We start from the raw sequence: 22,833 nt of genomic DNA on the forward strand, positions 1-22,833 counted from the left end.
CAAAAACAACCCGAGAAAGTGTGGCATGATCGCCATATCAAGGTGCACACCTCCAAAGAGAATGATCTAGTGTTGCTGTATGACAGTAAGTTCAAAAAATTCTCGAGAAAACTCCACATGCACTGGTTGGGACCCTATGTCATCAAAGAAGTCACCGATGGGGGTGTGTTTCAGTTGGCTAAACTCAATGGAGACCCCTTCCCAGGAAGAGTGAATCGCAGTCGCCTCAACCTCTATACGGGCGGGCCGAATTCTTGACTAGCCATTCAGAAGATAGTCTCACCACTCTACCCAATTGCAAGAGAGCGAGGGATGATAAAGTAGCCTCGGGGATGGATGCACAAGTACTACGGTACGTGTACATTTGACCATAAACAACGGTCGTGGTCGCACAAGAAGGCTCACGCGGACACGCTGATAAAAGGAATGATGACTGTTAGATATGACAAGATGGTTGCATCACGGCAAAAGGGAGTGGGCAGCAAGAAATTAATAGAAACAGTACGAGTTAGATATGGAACGAATGGCTACAAATTCCACACGGGAAGGTTACATGAACGGGAACAAGCAACAATCACTACATTTGAATTTCCCATGACTTATAAAGTACCAAGGGGAGTCCACTGGGTGGCCTATGATTCGGAAACATAGATGGAGTTGTTCATTATCTATGCATAAGGTATGCGCCCGAAGGTAGTAGTCTGGCTGATAGAGAGGTAGGACTCTCTAAGGAGTATGTGGGTGACAGTTGCGGGCATCCCGTAGACTGCAGCATCACCAGTAGCAGATGTACTAGAAAAGAGGGAACACGGAGTAGAATTGGTCCAGAGGTCGTCGCCTCGCCCAAGGGCAGGTTAGTGCACTACAACAGAACAACGAACGGATGAACAGATGGTGACCATAGGTAGAAAAGCAGTTAATAAGTCATCTCTAATGTCCCTTGAATATTGGGATCTTGTGGACAGCAGCTAGGGTTTTGCAAAATTTCAACACAAGCTGTAGTGGACAGTGTGAAGGGCAGGTATGAAGGACAAAAGAATCTGCGGTGGTACTAGGAGGCGGCTCCCCTGCTCCCACTAGAATCTTTAGAGGTGGTTCTATGTTAACTGAGAAGAGCAGAATGAGCATTATCGGTTGCGGGATGTGGTAGAAACACTAAAGAAGAAGATGGTAGAAGCAGTGCAAAAGATAAGGAAGGAGCAGCAGGATGATGAGCACCACTCAAATGGAGGCAAACCATGAAGCCAAGGCAGATCGTCTAGCCGTACTAGCGAGTGACTCGGGACGAGTCACGATGATTGTGTTGGGGTACTGTTGGGTAGCGGGGGTACCGCGTAACGATTTTGGGGCAGAAAGCCCAAGAAGTAGGATTAAAATATTTTAAAAGCTCCGAAGTATGTGAAGCGCGAAGCGTAATAGATTGATTCAAAGGGTATTCTGCCTAAAAATAATAAAAATTAATGTAAATAGAGACAGCCCATGCAACGATCGTGGGCCAGGGAAGGGTATAAATAGAGCGCGACTCTATGAGGAAAAGGCTGTTCTTTTGAGGGATGAAATGTAATGGGTTCTTAAAGAAGATAGTTGGAAAGCGTCTGTAAGTCTGAGTCGAGGGTTGGGTAGTAGGTAGAGGCTCTACAGTTGTGTGCACAGAGGCCTAGAAAGTTCACAGCTGTGTGCGCGGACCCCTGTAGTTGAGTGCGCAGGGTAGATCTGGATGTATTGGAGGAGAATAATAATAAAGATCATTTTGCTTCTATAAATTCAGTGTTATTGCTCATTTGTCTTTATGACTTTCCTTTCTATATCTGGTTAATGTAAATGTGATAAGCGTATGCGAATCTGGGTTCATTTTTTGCATGAATCGATTATGTTGGTTAAATGTTTGCTTAAAGACCCTGTTAAATAGCTCTAAATCATACGAATAGAATAGCGCAGTAATAAGGAAAATATAGTCACTATGGATCAGTGCAAGTACCGATCAGCACGGAATTGTAAACCAGTGCACAAACCTCCCAGACAACACCAAGACATCCCTAGGGTGCGGAAACTTAGTTCTAGAACCCTCCCCTGCTACCTCAGGTGAGACCTCAATCTACGCTCAGTGGGCTTTTGCCGAAAGGGTTGGTAGTTGTGGAATTTGTTTAGCTAAATAACTATTCCAAACCTGGGTCAGGCCCATATAAGCCAATAGAGGGCTTTACCAAGTGGGAAGATGAGGGTCCTAAGGAAAAACTCCATACCTAAGAAGAGAAAGGAAAATAGAAGAAGAGATGGGAAATGGACTCTTCTTGTTGCTTGCAAAAAGGGAAATGAGAGAGGCCACAAATCCCTCTTCTTCTAATTTATTTTGTAGCTAAATTTTTTTTATGGAGAAGGCTCCAACAAAATCTTCTTACCTTAGGAATAGAATTATTGACCCAAATCATTTTCCATGTGGAGGATCTTGGCATAATGTTTTATAAGAAAAGCAAATATTCATCTCTGGGCTTCACAATGTATGAGTGTTCTTTCCAACCTAGGTTGTCATTATACCATCGATTTATTTTTGGATATCCTAATAACCTAATTTTAAGAAGATCCACCAAACTCATGAGATTAGGTGGGACATTCTCTAGATGTCAATCATCCCAGGATCCATCTCCCTTCCATTTAGAAATGTTAGTGAGTGACCTCTCTTGGATCCACTAATGAAGAGGCCTCAAGTCTTCAAAGCTAAGAAGAGAAGGACAATTTAAGATAGAATCTGACTAGAGGAAAATTGAGGATCCATTTCCAAGAGTCCAACTAAGATGGTTGGTAATTAAGTCATTTGAGGTGGAAATCAACTTCCAATTTGCAGAGCAAAGGTGAGATGGAATACACTGACCTTATTTGATCGACTATTACATTTTCTTGATTAGATTTTAACCCACCGAGCTTGCTTATTCGTTCTTATTTTCCAAGGCATCTTTGCCCCCATTTCCTATTTCATTAGAGCAGAGCCTCTGATCCCCAATCCTCTATGGTCTTTTGGAGCATATATTGTGGCCCATTTTATCAAATGGAACTTTTTATTGGTTCTTTTACTTCCTTCCTAGATAAATTTTCAGATAACCTTCTGTTGATGCCTCGAAAATCGTTGCATCGACATCGGGGATAACCACCCGGTCTAGACCTTAAAGGCAGCTCCTTTTCCGTTTGTTGTGGTGGCTCCGACTGGATATAATGGGACCAGTTTCCCAATGATTGCTAAATAAGATGGATAAGTGATTGATTCTCTAATATCTAACGATAATGGATGAATGATTTAATCTAAAAGCAAAATTATAAACAACTATCCTATCCCGGGAAATTGCTGCTTTTAGCATAACTTTTGATGGTCTTCATCCACAAACAGGCATATAGATGACTCTTGTTGGTAAACAAAGATATTTATTCATATGATAATTACTAAGCCCAAATAGTTGAACAAAGAAATCAAGCAAACATTATTACACTATTCCTCATATATATCATAGACATAGATATGATTGAAAGAAAAACAGTCCTTAGACATTCAATAGTGAAAAGTACAAGGATTGCTGTTAAAACACATACATATATTCACTGATAGCAAAATTTAAATGAATTATGATTCACATAAAAGAATGACACAAGAGCATAGATAATAGTACCATATGTTATTTGAATCACTCCCGATATCAACTACATTCAAATTCCTTCTTTTAACTTAGAAACACTTCCACAAAAGACAATAGTGCACATGTCATCAAAGCCTTTTTCATCAAAATTCAGAATACTGGCCTAGTCTTCATAAAAAATAGATCAGAGGCACAATAGTGTGACTTACTGATTTGAGTTTATACAAAAACTGAGGACCCTTTCCAAATGCATGAAAGGGCCTATAAATAATAATTAAGCTAACTAATTACAAAATAAAAGTGCTATTTAATTGGTACAGCTATATTATGAATATCTCCTCAAAATTGGCTTGTCTTCAGTCGGCAACATGATTCATTTTTTCGGATGATCTCCCTTCGGCTTGACCTGGCAGATATCTAGCATCGGTTGCAACTCTGGAGGGCGACTTAGGTGAGAATTCAGTTGAGCTGAATATGTGGCATCTTGGATTTCAGGGATCATGCAACTGATATCATCAATTAAACATTTGAGTGCAGCCCTCTGACTGTATGGCTTGATTAAGAAAAACCAAAAGGCATCCCAAGTTAAACTTTGGACACCAGCGATTAGTCTTCAATTATTTTCCAATTCCTAATTGGATGTTTGTTCCAAGGCTTTGGCCGATGTCAATCTACCTGGACTACACTATGAAATCATGTTAGACAGATAAAGAGTGTCATTGACAAATTCAATTAAATTGCTAGTAGATAACCGACATCTTGAGGTTTCTCTTTCTGCCCTCATTAGTTGCGATTGTCATTCTAGAAACAGGATGTCTTTCTGTGACTCTAGAATTTTGGCCAGATCCAAAGCCTATCCTTCACTAGAGTCTTGCCAGGCAAGAAAGCTGGTTAAGGTTTCATTAGCCTGATCTAAATCTTGCCTAGCTTCAACTAATTTATCAACTATTGATGTAGTAATCTCACAAAGAGGTTCAGCCAGAGAAATGTTACGACATAACAGTTTTAGCTGTGTAATCAATGCCTTATTGCTTTGTAGAGCTTTTGTTCTGAACTCTGCTACTTGAGGAAGGCTCCTGAACTTTTCTACTTCTTGTGACAGTTGAGCGATTCGCTCATCTTTGGTCTTGCTCATTTGTTCATTCATCACCTTTAATCTGGCCAATGCTTCGGACAATTCCTTCTGTTTCTGTACTGCACTCGAATCTATCTTCTGTTTCTCTTTGAGCAATTGCTCATTTAATTGGCTATTTGTCTGCCACTGTGTTGATAGTTGTTGTTCCAATTGTTCTATTTTCCGTTGTGCTTTAGACACTTGCAACTGCAATGAACCAATCATTTGATCTTTTTCCTTAAGGAGACTGCTTACTTCCGAGGCTTTATCCATGGTGACTGTCGAATATGCTCCGACATACTGGGAGAGTTTTGTAAGGTCATCGGAAGGGTTCAATTCCTCCTTCCACACCACATTATCCATCTCTGTTTGATCTGGCAAAAGGGAAGATTGATCAAGTCTCCTCCTTTTCCTCTATCTTTTCACCATAGCCCTATGTTTAGGACTGTAAAGACATCTATTGGTGGTATGTCTTCTATCCGTAAAACAATTTGATCGGATGGATCTTTGGGAATTATTTCCGCATCTTTGCTACTGGGTAGGCCGCTGGTCCCTTCACTTGGAACCGTAGTCGTGGTTGTTTCTTGACTGACTGTCACTTGGGGTGTGCCGAATCCTTATGAAGTCTCGGGATTGTTTATAATAGAGTCAAATTGTTGCCACTCTTTGAGGAGTTTGGGATCAATTTCAGTCTCTAAATCAATAACTTCACTATCCTGCTTCTTTTCTTTCTCCTGCTCTGTTTCCTTCTCTTTTCCTTTTTCTGATTCTTTTCCCTTTTCGAGAATTTTCTTTGTAGACGGAGGCTCGTCAATACTCTTCTATTCAAGCTCGCTTGACTTAGTTGTTGGTGTAGTAGCCAATAAATCTAGGGGCAGAGTTTGCAACCTCTATTCTCTGATCCTATTGAATTCTACCAGTCCTTCATCATTATATTTCATCTTGGCCAATGTTTTAACGTGAGACAATGATTCTGCTGAAGAAAATAGATCATCCAATTCATCTTTTTCATGGTCAAACTTAGTAAGTTTGGCCTGTTCAAGCACATTATAGGCAACATTCCAAGGATCGAATTGCCTGTAAGGGATGGTCGCAAGATTGAGCATATTTATTTTTCCTGTCTCCTTCTCAGCATGTTTCCAACCAAGTATGGTATAAACACCACATCTCAAAGGGAATATGGGCCATAGCTGCTTTTTAGAAGTCCTCAGAGTTTTGGATGTTCTAGCCGTTGTGATTTGGTAAGCTAATTCTCATGCCAATAGTTTATCAGGTACATATAATGGGAGGACATGGGGTCTTGCGGCGCTACCAAACACCCTTATATATGTGAACTTATCTTCCCCAAAACAATTTCCCACAACAGTCAAGTCAACTTCTGCCTCCTCAGAAATCCTTGGGGCAGGCTTATGATGAGCCCCAAATTTTGGTAACATTTTGGGCTCATTTGGCCTACTTACCTTGCTCAATCCTTCATTTTTTATCACTTATGCATCATTTCTTAGTATATTCATGTTATTTGTAGGAAGGAGGGCAGTCATTATGCCTATGTGGCTAATACATGTGTATTTCAGGTTTTTTGACATTAAATGGAGCAAAAACCACGCAGATGGAGGCAAGGAGACAACCAAGGTGGCATTGCGGGTTTGTAGGAAGGTTTTCCACAGCCTTGAATGAACTTCCTCGTGATCTCCACCCCAACTCCGAGCTCCAACAGCTATCACCACCGAGCTAGAAGGCAGCCAACGAATTCTACAGGAACAACAGTTTACTTTTAGTTGGACAGCCAAGCCCCACTAATTTAGGAGGCCAGCTTGGCCCTCATAATGTATAAATCTTGAGGCTCTAGCCTTCGATGAAAGACTTTTTGAACCTTTGTTGCAGATTTTGAATCACGAGCTATCGCTCTGTTTTGCTCTTTGTAAGCCATTCTTGGCATGTTGTTATACTTATGATTATGATCTTTTAATAAAAGGCAGGCAGATTTGGATTCAATTCTGAGTTCTTAGAGGAGCTATAGCTCTCAGGTTAGGGCCCAACCTGAGAGCAATAGGCCTCCTTTCTTTGTATTGTTACTTGTCTTTCCTTTCAGCATTTCATTTCTTTGCCTTGACATGCATTTGGAAAACACAGTCTGCTGATTCAAATTTCTTGATGTGATTAAGTAGGTTAGTTTATGGATAAAGTGCTTTCAGCAGCTTAGATTAGAGTAGGAGGATTAGAATTCATCAGAGTTCCAAGAAAAGGTTGATCGTACACTCACTTCCACCTCTGTTTAGAGATTGGGAGTGTAGACCGTGCCAACCACCAAAAAACGCAGTTTTACATGTTCATGCAAGCTTTAAAGTCATATTTCCATTGGTAGAAGTGTACATGCATTTATATCTTGAGAAATAACCCCTTGTTTCAGCACCATGCACGATTTCTATCTTAACTTCCATCACTGTTCTTTGGTTTTTAATAAAAGGTTAGAATAGCTTGATGAATTCTCGGTTTTGTGCAAGACAAAGGTGATTTGTTTCATTTACACTGCGCAGCACCACTTCAACACTTCCTTATCCTTCTCAGCCATGCCCAAGCCATCTCCTTACCTCCCAGCTAGATCCTTTGCCCACCAACTCTTCTATTATCCACGTTGTTTTATCTTTTCGGCCTTTCATTGCCTCTACCCTTCTATCGACCAACCAGCTTTACACACCCTCTCTCCATCTCATCTCTCTGTCCATGAGCCATCACAAGCTCCCCTCTCATCCTCCCTATCCACCCATACAGCCCATTCACTCCTCCATCATCCAAAACTCTGACTGCAGAACATCATGTAGAAGTTAGCAGACTTCCTGTAGAAATCCCGAGCTTCCTGTAGGGTCCCCTGCAGACATCCTGTAGAAGCTTGCAAACAAGGTTGCCAGGCACCTGAATGTTGTGAACCTCTATAGAATGATGTTAGGGATCCCCTGGAACCTCTCAGAGTCCTCCTGACCTTTCCCAAGCCTTCCTCCCCTTTGAACTACCCCTGCACAGTCAAGACCCAGTGAGAAGCACAATCATAATAACTCCAACGACTTGAGCAAAAATACAAAAACGTGTTCTCTTCAATGGAAGTAGTTTAAACTCATGCATCTCATCTCACTAGAAGTAATGGCATCATTGTTAGGAGTTGCATTCCCATCATTTCATCGTAAGGATTAAGCTGGTCAGATTAGGGTTTACTAGGGTTTCCATGTTTTGTTGGCTTTCAGTTCATTCTTGCAAAGTAGGTTAATTTCCTTTGAGATAGCTCTTCTTCATCACTCAAAAAGCTTCTTCTGAGAACATATAGAAGTTGGCTTGAGCCCTAGTGGACTTGTGCCAGCTGACCAAGTGACAGTTGCGGCAAGAGCTAGTACTTGTGCATACAGCACCGTCGCTTCCAAGTTTGTTACGAACTACCAGGTTGATAAAATTAGAGAAGGAAGCTCCAGGAGTTGTAGCATTATTGCTACAATACTGGAGCCCACCATATTTTTGGCGTCGTTGCCAGGGAAGTGTCAGAGTATTAGTAATTGTTGCTTTTCTTCTATTTTCCTACTCTCGCCTTCTGCCAAGTAGTTTATTTCATTTCCATTCTGCAAAAGTAGCATAGACATTTCCTGCTTTCATAGATTAGCATTTCAATTCCGCAATTTCAATTTTGCAAGCATAGATTAGCATTTCAATTTTGCAAGCGTAGACTAGCATTTCCATTCCTGCAATTCCATTTGAGCAAAGTAGATTAGTTCTTTCCTGCTTTCATTTCAATTCTGCATTTTTATTTCAGCAAGATAGTTAGTTGTAGATCAATCTGTTTCAGTTTTGCAGGTACCAAAGAAAAAAAACAAAAGCAATCAAAAAGTCTTTCCATTTCATGACTCGTAGGAATCGAGATAAAACAGGCAAATTCTTACCGAACACCCCCACCACATCACTGAGTCACCCTTCTCTCTTCTTCGGTGACAGTGATCCAGAAGAACCTATAGGTGAACCTCCTGAGATATACGAAGATCCTATAGCAGAAGAAGAATTAGAGACCATCCCATCTGAAGCTATGGCTGACAATAGAGAAGAAGATGAGAGAATAGAAGGTGCCTTCCCCATCTGAGAAACCAATGGAGACATGAAAATGAAAAACATTAGTCCCTCCGCTCTACCTCACTTCCATGGACTAACTACTGAAGATCCTAATTCCTTCCTATTTGAGTTTGCTGTCCTTTGTAGAACCTATGACTATACTGAAGATGAGCAGAAGCTGAAACTCTTCCCTTCAACTCTTAAGGATGCAGCATTACGCTGGTTCATGGGCTTACCTGGGAGTAGTATCACCACTTGGGCTCAGATGCAGCAAGCTTTCAATACCAAGTACCAGGACTACTGTAGGTCCAAGGAAACCAAGGGAGAAATCTTTCGGATGACTATGGGAAATGATGAGTCCTTAGAGGATTATGAGGAGAGGTTCCAACTTAGCTATAAGCGGGCCAGGTGCACACTTGACCCTGAATCCCTCAAGTTGGTCCTGCTCCGAGGAGTCTCTGAAGACTTCTTAGATACCCTTCACATGTTAGCTAGGGGAGATATTTACCAACTGCCTTATGAGGACATCAAGACTGTGTTTAGAAACCACTCTAGGGCAGCCCAGAAACGAGGTAGAGGAAACCTCCTCTTAGCTGGTATTCCTTTCTCCAAGCATGAGTTTGCAAATCAATTAGAAGATCTTAAGAGTGAGGTGAGACATACCATTGCCATGCAACTTGACACATTCAGGATCCAGCAGAAAAAGGAAGAAGCTGAGAGGGCCTTGGCTATCTTCTGCCCTAGATGTACAAGGAGACACCCTAAGAACGAATGCCCATTGCATTCGGTTGAAGTGTGCTTCGTTTGTGAGGAGGACCATCCCACAAATCAATGTCCGACCTTACCTAGGCTTAAAGCCATGTACCAAGGGACAGAACCCCCCACTGAACCTCTCTATTTCCTCAACCAAAGAAGGCCACAAGGACCTAGACCTTACCAGCAGGGGATGCAAGGGGCACCCCAAGCTTATTACAGCCCCAACCAGTCGACTCCTATGCCTTCCTGGGGTCCCCCTGCTCATCCTTCCTGGTCTATGCCTCCTGCATGGTCTTATCCACCTCAATATCCTACTCAACCCACTACTCATTCCTATCACTCACATGCCCAACCACAGCCTCAATGGAATGCACCTCAGTCGGGGTGGAGGCCCCAGTACAACACTCCTCCCGCCATTTTGCCTCCACCACCAGTTCAACCTCAACCATTACCTCCTGTTCTGCCAAGGCAACCTCAAATGCCTGCTCAACCGAACCTGAACCCCAACAATAGATAGGCCCAGCAGGTATACACTGGGGAAACATCATGCCCTACCTATGTTGTGGAGATCCAGGAGATCAATCTTCGATCTAGAAAGACTCTTCTGGATCGCCAACCTCCTCCCCCAGAGAACGAGGAAGACAAACAGGAAAGTGAGCCAAAGGCTATTCCACCCTTTCCTGAGAGACTAACAGCTACCACACAACCCAACCCAGAGGAGGATGAGCTTCTGGGAGAGCTCAAGCAGTTGTGTGTGAAAATACCACTTCTCCAAGCCATCAAGGATGTGCCAATATACAACAAGCCGGTTAAGGAAAAATGTTTCAAACACCCAGGCAGGCGAAAGAGAGATGCTTCAACCATCAATGTCTTAGGACAACTGTCTGACCTTATGTTAGGACAAGTCATCTGACCAAAGTACCTAGATCCTGGAAGTCCTGTAGTAGATGTCCACATCAATGGCACCATCATACCTCACACCTTGATTGATCTGGGGGCTGCCATTAATGTGATGACCAGGGATACCATGCTCAAACTCAATCTTCAGGGTTCCTTGAGGAAGACCTCGACAGTCCTGCAACTAGCAGATCGCTCCACCGTGACTCCCGAAGGGATTGTGGAGGATGGCTTGGTCTCTGTCGACTCTTGGGAATACCCTGCAGATTTCTTGGTTCTGCAACCCAAGGCAAAGCTTACTGGATATCCTCTTATTTTGGGAAGGCCTTGGTTAGCCACTACAGATGCTTACATAAGCTGTCGTGCAGGAAACATGACCATCAAAAATGGTCCTATGTCCAAGCAGCTAGTCCTATACCCTCCTGCCCAACCCTCCTTAGAGCATGACTTACCACTGTGGTTGGAGGAAGGAGAAGAGGATGAGGTGTACTCAGCACCTTTGTGCACCCTAGACACCACTAGAAGAGACCCCCCAACCGAGGATGACTTGATTGAGACCTTGATCTAGAATCCACCTTCCAGTGCACTATCCTTAGAGAAATTGGTGGAGGATGCCCAAGCCAGCACCTTAGTGGACCTTTGTGCCACCAACCCTGTCACTCCCAGAGTCAAGAATGTGGAGTTCGGCCCTGAGAGAACGTTAAAGATTAGCTCCTCCCTATCTCCTTCCCAGGAAAAGGAGCTGTGTAGCTTGTTGGCCAGTCATCTAGATGCTTTTGCTTGGAGCTATAAGGAGATGAAAGGAGTCCATCCTTCGGTCTGTACCCATCACATATACATCAAAGAGGATTGTAAACCGGTTAGGCAACCTCAGAGGAGAATGAATCCAGCCCTTAAGGACATTGTCAAGGAAGAATTGCAAAAACTGTTGGATGCCGGATTCATTTACCCCATCTCAGATAGTGAATGGGTGTCCCCTCTGGTGTTGGTTCCCAAGAAAAATGGGAAGTGGAGAATCTATGTGGACTATCGAGAACTGAACAAAGCTACCAAGAAAGACCATTTCCCTCTACCTTTCATAGATTAAGTGTTGGATGGACTGGCAGGAAAGAAGTTCTTCTCTTTCCTGGATGGGTTTAGTGGGTACAACCAAATCCAAATCAGCGCGTAGGACCAAGATAAGACCACCTTCACTTGTCCTTGGGGTAACTTTGCCTACCGAGTTCTTCCCTTTGGGCTATGCAATGCTCCTGCTACCTTCCAGAGAGCTGTCTTGAGCATCTTCTCGGAGCTGGTCCATGACGCGGTGGAAATCTATATGGATGACTTCACTCCTTATGGGTCCAACTTCCAGGAAGCATTGTCCAATCTGGGAAAGGTCCTAACCAAATGCATTGAGATGAACCTGTCCCTTAGTCCTGAAAAATGTGAATTCCTGATGACTGAAGGGACCGTGCTAGGCCATACCATTTCTGGCCAAGGGTTACAAGTGGATCCTAACAAAATTGCTCTCATCAAGAAGGTTCCACCTCCCCAAAAGGTAAGGGATGTTCGGAGTTTCTTAGGATTAGCAGGGTATTACCGGAGATTCATTAAAGACTTCAGCAAGCTAGCCTCGCCATTGTTTGGCATGTTGGCAAAAGATGTGGAGTTTAAATGGACTGACGATTGTCAGAGGGCTTTGAATGAATTAAAGGACAAGTTGGTGTCAGCCCCAATCTTGAGAGGTCCAAACTGGGCCCTACCTTTCCACATCCACACTGATGCCTTGAACAAAGCCATAGGGGCAGCTTTAGGACAAGTTGAACAAAAACTTCCATATGCCATTTACTTTGTTAGCAAAAACTTGTCCAAAGCTGAATTGAATTACACTGTAACCGAGAAAGAATTCTTGGCTGTGGTCCATGCACTGAACAAGTTCCGACATTATATTACTGGTTATCAAACCTTTGTACATACGGATCATGCTGCAATTAGATATTTAATGAATAAACCAGATGTGAATGCTCGTATTATTAGATGGTTACTTTTGTTGCAGCAGTTTGATTTGACCATTGTTGACAAACCAGGTAAAGAAAATGTTGTTGCTAACTTTTTATCTAGATTGGATTTGTCTGCAGATGAGGATGGAACAGTGGATGACCAGATGCCCGATGAACATCTATTTGCTATCTCAGTACTCTCTCCATGGTTCGCTGATATAGAAAACTACCTTGTTTCAGCACAGTTCCCTCCGCACCTATCTTCAAGAGAGAAGAGCAGAATCATCAGAAAAAGTGCCTCATTTACTTGGATCGGGGGCAATCTGTTCAAGCTTGGCCCTGATCAGATCTTAAGGCGTTGTGTAAGGGAGGAGGAAGTCTTTGATATCCTCCTCACCTGTCATGATGGGCTTTGTGGAGGACATTTTGCAGCAAAGAGGACTGCCTTCAAAATCCTGTAGGCGGGCTACTATTGGCCCACACTTCATCAAGATGTCAGAAGATATATCAGCCAATGTGACCAATGCCAAAGAATGGGGAAACCGACTCAAAGGGATGAGATGCCTGTCCAACCTCAAGTGACTCTTGAGCCATTTGAGAAGTGGGGTATGGATTTTGTGGGTCCAATCAACCCTCCTTCGAGGCAAAGGTCTTACATCATTGTGTGCACTGACTACCTGACAAAGTGGGTAGAGACTAAAGCAATCAAAGTAGCAACAGAAGAAAAGGTGGCCAAGTTCTTAAGAGAAAACATCTTCTACAAGTTTGGCTACCCAAGAGAGCTGGTCACCGATCAAGGGAGCCAATTCACATCCAACTTAATTGAAGACCTACTAGCTCATCACAAAATCAAGCATAGGACTTCCACCCCCTATCATCCACAGGCAAATGGGCAAGTGGAAGTCACCAACAGAGCATTGGAAGGGATTTTGACTAAGGTGGTGAGTAGCAGTAGGAAAGATTGGGCAGATCGCCTGGTTGAGGCCACATGGGCTTACAACACCACCTGGAAGACCACCACCGGCTTCACACCTTATGAGCTGGTCTACGGGAAGAAATCTTTGTTGTCCATTGAATTTGAATACAACACTTTGAGGATGGTAGCTCAGCTGGACTTAGATCTCAGCCATGCACAACAAGAAAGGTTATTGCAGCTGAATGGATTGGACGAGCACTGAATGCAGGTCCTCCTTCACTCAGAAGTGGTTTAACTTCAGAGAAAGGTGTGGCATGACCAACACCTCAATGACAAGAAATTCCAGCCAGCAGATTGGGCATTGTTGTATGACTCCAGGTACAAAGATTTCAAGGGGAAGCTGAGAACCAGATGGCTGGGACCATATGCTATGGAAAAATGTCATGACAATGGATCTGTTCTTATTCGGACCATTGATGAGGAGTCCATCCCCATGCTTTTCAATGGGCATCGATTGAAGATCTACAGGAAACCTCTCTCAAGACAAGAGTTCATTAAAACTATGGAGAAATCAGTGTTGGTCATAGAGAAGGGTTCTGCCTCTGCATTGGGCATACCCTGAAAGATCTAAAAATAAATAAAAATAAATAAATAAATAAATAATAAAGATCCTTGGTTGAAAACCTTTCTGAGGCTCCCAAGGCAGGTGGTAGGGGTGAAAACCTCATTGAGGCGCCCCTATTGTCTTTCAAAAAAAGAGAAAAAATTTGAAAAAAGATCCTTGAGTGAAAACCTCTCTGAGGCGCTTAAGGCAGATGGCAAGGGTGAAAACCTCATTGAGGCGCCCCTGCTATCTTTCAAAAAAAAAAGAGAAAAAGAAAAAGAAAAAGAAAAAAAACAATAAGCAAAAAAGACAGGGACAACAAGTTTATAATGTGAAAATGCATGCAGGTTGCAGGTGTTCTATGAAGGAGAGGAGGTCTTTTAACGCAAAGCCAAAGATCCTTATCATGCTGCCAGGAGACCTCACCAGCACCTCCTCCAAGAATACTCATCTTCTCCAAGGTATGGGCACGATTTCATCACAGCTTAAGTCTTCTACAGGAAGATGCAGACTTTCTACAGGAAGGTGCAGACTTTCTACAGGAAATGCAAACTTTCTACAGGAAGTTCTGTATTTCTACAGGAAACTTCCTGTAGAAGTTCGGGACGGCCCAGAATTCATTTTATGAGGAGATCTAATGACCAAGGATCGGTTTGGACACATGCAAGCTACTGTTGTCACCCTTACACACTGCTGTCACCTCTTTCTACCATCCTTGTCGACATGCAATGAAGTTACCTGCACCATCAAAGCAGATCATTGAGTTATCAAGAGAAAGCAATTTTTAAGATGAAAAAAATGCTGAGATGTCATACCATATCCATCCCAGCCATCCATGAGCTCTGCGGGCATGATCGTGAGGCCATTGCCTTCGTCGTGCAGCATGCACCCGAGGAGGAAAAACTGTTACAGGACATCCTGCAGGAGTCCCATAACAGTTAAGCCCGCTAGAGTGTACACCATTCACAGTGCTCACCACATGCAATGAAAACGCGGGCGCATGCAACCGAAGCATCAAATTCATCATCAGCGGCCTGCGAATATGAACCTCCGGGCCTGTGCAAATCCACCAGCAGCAAATAAATCCACCCATCGTCGTCCAAGAGCCTGAAAAATCATGTTGCGGCCGCACAAGTAAGTGCCTCAACCCTTTCTTCCGTCGAATCGCATGAATTTTACTTTGAAAATGTTTGCAAGTGTGAAGTGAATGGGTTGAGCGGTTGTATGGCCATTCGACTGGCCACGTCGACCAGTTAGTGGTCTAGTCTGATGTTTGGGCGGTGGTCGTGGCAAAAGAAACGGGCAGTGCATACGTGAGAGCCATCCTGTTGGGAAAAACGAGTTTTAATAGAAGAGACGGCGGCGGATCTGCAGGGAATGATGCGGCAGTAAGGGAACTCACAGACGAATGATGGAGTGACGTCGTCCAACGGTCTGGCAGGGACAGCTCACCCCCGTGCCATGGATTCCGCCGAATTCAAATCTAATCGGCTAGATTGCCACCCCATGCATTTATCATCCACCGTTTGAAACTCGAGTGATCATCTGGATCCCTCTGCAGCTCGACACTCCAAGTCTTTGGCCATTCGAACGCCTGTGAATCAACACTAAGAGCGCAGACCCACTGCAGTATCCTCCAGGATTCGCGCGCTGCTCCTACAGGAAAGTTGTTTCTACAGGAAATTGGGTTCCTCACGTCAAAAGGTGGCGGATTAAAAAGGTAAGCCTGAACTCTCCATGCAATTGGTTTTGAGGGTCGCAGAATCAACGTCTACAGTCTGGTCATAGAAAACTTTTGCAAATATTGTCTGTCGTTGCATGAATTGTCGTCCTACAGGATGTCAGTGTAATTAAGCTGTGCTAAGGTCCTAAGGAGATAAGCTTCGTGAATTATATGCATGACAGAAGCGTAATTCTACGCTCTGTCCCAGTAGGCCAAATTTCTCCCGCATTTACCACCTCCAGCTAACGCAGCAGTTTTTCACCATGCCGGGTGGGTTCATCAGAAGGGTACCAACTGATTCAACGAAGTTAAGAGAAAATCCTGAGGTGGTGGAGCTCTTCACGCGAGCGCAATGGATACCCTTCTGTGACAAATTGCAGGGCTATGACGACGAGGTGGCAGAGGAGTTTTTGCAGGCCCTGAGGTCGAAATCCAAAACATTGGCCACCGTTAACTTCAGGGGTTTGACTCTCAAACTCACCCCACAATTCATCAGCCGAGTTACGGAGCTCCTAATGGGATTACCATGGGATAAAGAAGAAAGGAAATTGGGCCAACAGGCTAAGAAAGAATTCTTTCCACCAGAGGAGGAATTCTCAGAAGATAAAAATGGGGTTCATAGAACCAGTTTACTGCCACCGTGGAATGAAGTTAGCCTGCAGATTATGAAGTACATCACCTGCGAAGTCCGTTTTAGCATTGTATATGGGTACCAGGGAAAATTTTAAGAACCCCCGCTAAATTTATAAATATAATAAATGGGCAAATCTCCATGGTATATAGGAAAAATGGAAGGCGATTTTATCAATAATATAATATGTATATATAATTTTTTGGCGAATCTCTCACCAGGCATGGCGAATATTTTACTCAATTATAAAATCTTGTAAGATCTTGGCGAGTCTTTCACTAAATAATAAAACTTTGTAAAGTCCTAGTGAATCTTAGCATAGGCTACATGCTGATTTAATTCCCCCATTTAAATAGGCTACATTCCAGGCGAATACGATGGGTCAATACCATGTGCCATTTTGGTGAATACCATGGGTCAATACCATGTGCCATTTTTATTTTTATTAGAATATTTTACTCAATTATAAAATCTTGTAAGATCTTGGCGAGTCTTTCACTAAATAATAAAACTTTGTAAAGTCCTAGTGAATCTTAGCATAAGCTACATGCTGGTTTAATTCCCCCATTTAAATAGGCTACATTCCAGGTGAATACCATGGGTCAATACCATGTGCCATTTTGGTGAATACCATGGGTCAATACCATGTGCCATTTTTATTTTTATTAATTCTAATATTAGGGTTAATAATGGTTTTTTGCATGGTATTAATAACAATCTAGTCCATGGTATTTGTCCCATAGTATTTTGGCCATAGGTTTCACCTAAATATAACCCATTTTTTGAGTGTTCGTAAATATAAGGTGAGTTGGTGACTTATGGAGTAAATATAAAAAAATGTTTTATTTGTTTACCATACCTCTCGTTTATTTATATTTTTATTAATTTACCATACCTCTTTTACAAATATTTGGCCCATAGGATTCACTTAAATAAAACCTCTTTCTCGAGCCTTCATAAATAGAATGAGGGTTATGGACTAAATATAAAAAGAGGTTTTATTTATTTACGATACGTCTAGTTTATTTATATTTTTATTTATTTACCATACCTTTTGAGTAAGTATAAAAAGATGTTTTATTTATTTACCATACCTCCACTTTACTTATATTTTTATTTGTTTACACCCTTACATGTATATAAGGTGACTTATGGAGTAAATATAAAAAATGTTTTATTTATTTACCATACCTCTCATTTATTTATATTTTTATTAATTTACCATACCTATTTTATAAATATGGTATTTGGCCCATAGGATTCACTTAAATAAAGCCTATTCTTGAAAATGGGCGAATGGATTCACTTAAATAAAACCTATTCTTGAAAATGGGCGAATGGAAGGTTCTAAGTCCTAATTTCAAGGGCTAAATTTACCTTTTTTACCCTCTCCCTTAAAATAAGGTGGGCTATTTGAGGTGATTTGTAAAAATGTACTATGATACAAAATATTCGCCCACTAAAAATTTAAAACCCCTTAATTTCGCCAAAGGGCGAACATTCGCCCCTAAAATTATCCTTGATGGGTACCACTTTCGGTTACTCACTGAATTAAGGCACCAGATGGATCTACCTGTAGAAGACAAACTCAGTCTCCCCTACTTTCTACTACAGTCTCTGATTGAGTGTGCCACCAAGTTGAAAGAAGGCACACCAGACCAGGTAGCCCAGCATGGACTCATCAAACTCCTCGTTGAGGATGCGCTCCACACATACAAGGTTCCTCTCTCATGGGAAGCCTTCAGAAATTTGACCAAGGATGGTGATATAAAGATGCTGACCGAAGAGCTCGGTTCATCTAGCAGTGAGGAGAAAGAGTCAGTGCCCGCAGGGAAGAAAGAAAAAGGCCAGAAGACCACGACCACGGAGCAGAAGAAAAAGCAAGAGAAGAAACAAGAGAAAAAGGGCGCCAAAGAGAAAGATGACACACCCATTTTGACGGCAAGAGAGAAAAGGTTGCAAAGCAGAGTGGACAAGGCTGAGAAGGTCCACATCAGCAAAAGTGCCTCGACAGCAACCGCAACCAAGTCAAAAAGCAAAACTCATGCAGCAAAACAAACCAAAATGGTGACACCTGTTTCTACAGGAAAACTTAAACTGGCTTCTACAGGAAGCCCGAAATTAACTAAAAAAGGGTCTTCTACAGGAAGCCCGAAATTAACTAAAACGGGGTCTTCTACAGGAAGCCCTGAAAAAGTGAAACCCAAGGAGAAGAAAGCTGACATTCTTGAAAGGGAGGTAGCAGCTGTGCTGGCCACCCTTAGCACACCTCCTAAGCCAAAGGAGAAGAGAAAGAGGGAGACCCCTCTATATTTTAAAGCTAGAAGAAGTGTGAGAATAAAGACGGGCAAGCCACAGCCTCCGTCCAGCAGCCCGATCATTATTGAAGATGCCCCTACTTCGCCCAAGGAAAGGTCCCCCTCGAGGATATCAGTCACCTATGAGAGGGGGAGCCCGAAGAAAACTACGTGGCAAGAAAGGTTAGACCAATTGACTACAAAAGCTCGGCTACAGGATGCTGAAGATGCTCTACAGGAAACCTTAGCCAGGCTTAAAGAAACTGAGAGAATGGAAGGAGAAGCACCCTTATCACCACCGAGGGAGGGTGAAGTAGAACCACCAAAGGAAGTGGAGAAAGAGCATATACCAGAGCCCAGCCCTCAGCCAAGTCTGAGTTCATATTACACCTTTTTAGAGGCTGGCAAAATTATACCTCAGAAATTTACTGTGCCACTGTTTTTTGCATTGGAGGAAGAAAGAGTCCGTACACACACGTGGATGAAAATAGCCAAGTCAAAGGGTGTGGCGGACATAGGTCCCTTACAGGAGCAGCTCAAGGAGGCCAGAAGTGAATTGTCCATGGCTAAACACGTGGAAAATTGCCAACGAGTGTTCCTACAGGAAGAAAACCAAAAGCTGAGATTGCAGCTACAGGAGCTGAGGGCAGGGACAGGTACATCCTCCAAGGACACCACAGCAGCACAGCAAGGCAAAAAGGAACTGAACACCGGTCTTGGGGAGCCAACCACACCTCTACAGGAAGCAGAACATCAAGCACAAATTGAGGTGCAAGCTCTCAGACAACAGCTGCAGTAGAAAGAGGCACAATTGGCCTGCATGGCCAGCTAGGCCATGGATGCTATCCAATGCAGACAGCCAGCCAAATCCTATGGCCTGTACTTGAAGGACCAATGGCTGCAATTTCAAATCAATACCTTGGCGCAAAGAGGTATCTCTCAGCTCCAAGACCCGCAGCAATTCACTGAAGTATGCAGTACTAGTTCATCAGAGGATAAGGCCAAATTAGTGGAGTTCTACCTCCATAATCTGGCCCTGCCTAATGTAGTTTCATGGGATCCCAATATGGCCTTGGGAGATATGCAATTAATGGCGTTTGCCTCATGGCTGAACCATGAGGACAAAAGAGCAGCAAAAGCGAAAGTGGTCATGAACCGAGAGCTGAACGAGCCATTGCTCATCAGACCAGAACCAGGGGATCCAGTTGCACTAATCTTGGCACACCAACATTTGTCCACTGACCCTCAAGCTTCATTAAGATATATGGATCAACAGGCCCAAGCCATAGCTCATTTTGAGGACATGGAGAGACTGTTAGGAGACAACGCTGTCCAAGCATGCACCCGCAGATGGAATACATTGGCACACAGTCTGAAAATCCGAGAGTACCATACCCCAACTCGGATGAGGGAAGCTCTGGTACGGGTAGCCCTCTATAAGAAATCCATGCAAAACCTCCAGGCCAGCTGGATTGGCCTTAAACTCAGCCCACCACTTCTGCTAGGATTGATGGAAGGCAGCACAGAGAAAGATGATAATGAACAGTGGGAAGAGGTAAACAAAAGGGCTGGGTTTCATATCAGCAAGGAGGACACTACTACAGAGGCTTGGGATGTAAGGGTAGCAGTAAAGGCAATGAAGGATGAAGAGTTGGACTAGTTGCTCAAGGATGAGCAAATACTTTAGCTGGGGGGTGATGATGAGCCCCAAATTTTGGTAACATTTTGGGCTCATTTGGCCTACTTACCTTGCTCAACCCTTCATTTTTTATCACTTATGCATCATTTCTTAGTATATTCATGTTATTTGTAGGAAGGAGGGCAGTCATTATGCCTATGTGGCTAATACATGTGTATTTCAGGTTTTTTGACATTAAATGGAGCAAAAACCACGCAGATGGAGGCAAGGAGACAGCCAAGGTGGCATTGCGGGTTTGTAGGAAGGTTGTCCATAGCCTTGAATGAACTTCCTCGTGATCTCCACCCCAACTCCGAGCTCCAATAGCTATCACCACCGAGCTAGAAGGCATCCAACGGATTCTACAGGAACAGCAGTTTACTTTTAGTTGGACAGCCAAGCCCCACTAACTTAGGAGGCCAGCTTGGCCCTCATAATGTATAAATCTTGAGGCTCTAGCCTTCAATGAAAGACTTTTTGAACCTTTGTTGCAGATTTTGAATCACGAGCTATCGCTCTGTTTTGCTCTTTGTAAGCCATTCTTGGCATGTTGTTAGACTTATGATTATGATCTTTTAATAAAAGGCAGGCAGATTTGGATTCAATTCTGAGTTCTTAGAGGAGCTATAGCTCTCAGGTTAGGGCCCAACCTGAGAGCAATAGGCCTCCTTTCTTTGTATTGTTACTTGTCTTTCCTTTCAGAATTTCATTTCTTTGCCTTCACATGCATTTGGAAAACACAGTCTGTTGATTCAAATTTCTTGATGTGATTAAGTAGGTTAGTTTATGGATAAAGTGCTTTCAGCAGCTTAGATTAGAGTAGGAGGATTAGAATTCATCAGAGTTCCAAGAAAAGGTTGATCGTACACTCACTTCCACCTCTGTTTAGAGATTGGGAGTGTAGACCGTGCCAACCACCAAAAAACGCAGTTTTACATGTTCATGCAAGCTTTAAAGTCACATTTCCATTGGTAGAAGTGTACATGCATTTAGATCTTGAGCAACAACCCCTTGTTTCAGCACCATGCACGATTTCTATCTTAACTTCCATCACTATTCTTTGGTTTTTAATAAAACAGTTAGAATAGCTTGATGAATTCTCGGTTTTGTGCAAGACAAAGGTGATTTGTTTCATTTACACTGCGCAGCACCACTTCAACACTTCCTTATCCTTCTCAGCCATGCCCAAGCCATCTCCTTACCTCCCAGCTAGATCCTTTGCCCACCAACTCTTCTATTATCCACGTTGTTTTATCTTTTCGACCTTCCATTGCCTCTACCCTTCTATCGACCAACTAGATTTACACACCCTCTCTCCATCTCATCTCTCTGTCCATGAGCCATCACAAGCTCCCCTCTCATCCTACCTATCCACCCATACAGCCCATTCACTCCTCCATCACCCAAAACTCCAACTACAGAACATCCTGTAGAAGTTAGCAGACTTCCTGTAGAAATCCCGAGCTTCCTGTAGGATCCCCTGCAGACATCCTGTAGAAGCTTGCAAACATGGTTACTAGGCACCTGAACGTTGTGAACCTCTGTAGAATGATGTTAGGGATCCCCTGGAACCTCTCAGAGTCCTCCTGACCTTTCCCAAGCCTTCCTCCCCTTTGAACTACCCCTGCACAGTCAAGACCCAGTGAGAAGCACAATCATAATAACTCCAACCACTTGAGCAAAAATACAAAAATGTGTTCTCTTCAATGGAATTAGTTTAAACTCATGCATCTCATCTCACTAGAAGTAATGGCATCATTGTTAGGAGTTGCATTCCCATCATTGCATCGTAAGGATTAAGCTGGTCAGATTAGGGTTTACTAGGGTTTCCATGTTTTGTTGGCTTTCAGTTCATTCTTGCAAAGTAGGTTAATTTCCTTTGAGATAGCTCTTGTTCATCACTCAAAAAGCTTCTTCTGAGAACATATAGAAGTTGGCTTGAGCCCTAGTGGACTTGTGCCAGCTGACCAAGTGACAGCTGTGACAAGAGCTAGTACTTGTGCATACAGCACCATCGCTTCCAAGTTTGTTACGAACTACCGGGTTGATAAAATTAGAGAAGGAAGCTCCAGGAGTTGTAGCATTATTGCTACAATACTGGAGCCCACCATCTTATCAAAAATTGCATAATAGATAGGCAACATGAAACCATTACAGATTTGATACAAGTGGTCTTTATAATGTGCCTTCCATAACATCTGATGATAGATGTGGATTGGCTTAGGGTCCTGTGGCGTCCACCTCCACCCAAGTATTGGGTATTCAGAATTAAAGCAAAGCATATCCATAACATAAGCACTGTAATAGAAGGGGGGAATAGTTCTGGTGGTTTTGCGTGAATTGAATCTAAAATCAAGAATTGCAGAGGCTAATTTATCAGACAATATATTCGCCCAATCCATGACATTACTACTAACAACCACTTCCATTAAAGGAACCATTTCAATAGTAAATTTTGCTGAATCATGCATTCCCCATATCCTACACATCATTGCCCCAGCGTAATAGTAAGGAGATGCTAAGGAA

General features: G+C 42.9%; 1 pseudogene; it reads left to right on the forward strand.

The window, feature by feature from the left end:
- The first annotated feature begins 429 nt into the window (after positions 1 to 429).
- The window catches only part of LOC149155408 (uncharacterized), a 161,305-nt pseudogene continuing 138,901 nt past the window's right edge, over positions 430 to 22,833 (forward strand).

This window comes from Pinus tabuliformis, chromosome 9 (assembly GCF_031772625.1).
Source record: "Pinus tabuliformis cultivar Carrire ecotype Pingquan chromosome 9, CPIR1, whole genome shotgun sequence".
Lineage (NCBI taxonomy): Eukaryota > Viridiplantae > Streptophyta > Pinopsida > Pinales > Pinaceae > Pinus > Pinus tabuliformis.